Source organism: Rhinopithecus bieti, unplaced genomic scaffold (genome assembly GCF_001698545.2).
Source record: "Rhinopithecus bieti isolate Rb0 unplaced genomic scaffold, ASM169854v2 scaffold_7681, whole genome shotgun sequence".
NCBI lineage: Eukaryota > Metazoa > Chordata > Mammalia > Primates > Cercopithecidae > Rhinopithecus > Rhinopithecus bieti.
In genome coordinates, this window is record NW_016806571.1 from 4,890,374 (window position 1) to 4,891,994 (window position 1,621).

The following is a 1,621-nucleotide window of genomic DNA, read 5'->3' on the forward strand; positions in this document are numbered from 1 at the left end:
CCCAGGCTGGAGTGCAGTGGCCGGATCTCAGCTCACTGCAAGCTCCGCCTCCCGGGTTCACGCCATTCTCCTGTCTCAGCCTCCCGAGTAGCTGGGACTACAGGCGCCCGCCTCGTCGCCCAGCTAGTTTTTTGTATTTTTTAGTAGAGACGGGGTTTCACCGTATTAGCCAGGATGGTCTCGATCTCCTGACCTCGTGATCCGCCCGTCTCGGCCTCCCAAAGTGCTGGGATTACAGGCTTGAGCCACCGCGCCCGGCCTTTAGCAATTATTAATAGTGCTATGAACATTCTTCTACAAGTTTTATGTGGATATATGGTTTCATTTATCTTTAGATACATAGGAGCAGAATTACTGAGTTACATGGTAAATCTATATTTAACATTTTGAGGAACTACCAAACTGTCTTCCAAGTTGGCTGTACCAATTTTCAATCCCATCAGCGAGGTATAAGGGTTCCAATGTTTCTTTATCCTTACCAACACATGTTGTTGCCTGTCTTTTTTATTTTAGCAATCCTAGTGGGTGTGAAACAGTATGATATTGTGGTTTTTATTTACATTTTCCTAATGATTGATGATGTTGAGCATCTTTTCATGTGCTATGGGATATTTATCTTCTTTGAAGAACTGTATATTCAAATCCTTAGCCTATCTTTTTAAAAGCCAGTCAAATTTAGCAGTGGGGTGTTGTATACCAACTTTAGTGACCTATCTTTTTTTTGAGATGGAGTTTTGCTCTTGTGGCCCAGGCTGGAGTGCAATGGCGCGATCTCAGCTCGCCGCAACCTCTGCCTCCCGAGTTCAAGTGATTCTCCTGCCTCAGCCTCCCAAGTAGCTGGGATTACAGGTGCCCGCCACCACACTCAGCTAATTTTGTGTTTTTAGTAGAGATGGGGTTTTTCCCTGTTGGCCAGCCTGGTCTCAAACTCCTGACCTCAGGTGATCCGCCTGCCTTGGCCTCCCAAAGTGCTGGGATTACAGGCATGAGCCACCAACCTACAGGCACCCGATCAACCTATCTTTTAATTAGGTTCTTGTCTTCATACCATTGAATTATAAAAGTTGTTTTATATTCTGGATGTAGGTCCCTTGTCAGACACGTGTTTTGCAAATATTTTCCCTGATTCTGTGGGTTATTTTTTTTACTTTCTTGATGGTCTCCTTTGATGCACAAAAGCTTCCAAATTTGATAAAGTCCAATTTATCTGTTTTGTCTTTTCTTGCTTGCTTTTTGTGTCTTATCTAAGAAACCATTGCCTAACCCAAGGTCACAGAGATTTGCTCTGTGTTTTCTTCTTAGACTTTTATAGTTTTTGCTCTTACATTTAAGTTTGTTATCTATTTTGAGGGGTTTTGTTTTGTTTTGTTTTAGAGGCAGTGTCTCACTTTGTCACCCAGGCTGGAATGCAGTGGTGTAATCATAGCTTATTGCCACTTTGAACTCCCAAGCTCAAGGAATCCTCCTGCCTGGGCCTTCCCAAGTGCTGGGATTATAGTCATGAACCACCACACCTAGTCTATTTCTTTTTTTTTTTTTTTTTTTTTTTTTTTTTTTTTTTTTTTTTTTTGAGACGGAGTCTCGCTCTGTCGCCCGGGCTGGAGTGCAGTGGCCGGATCTC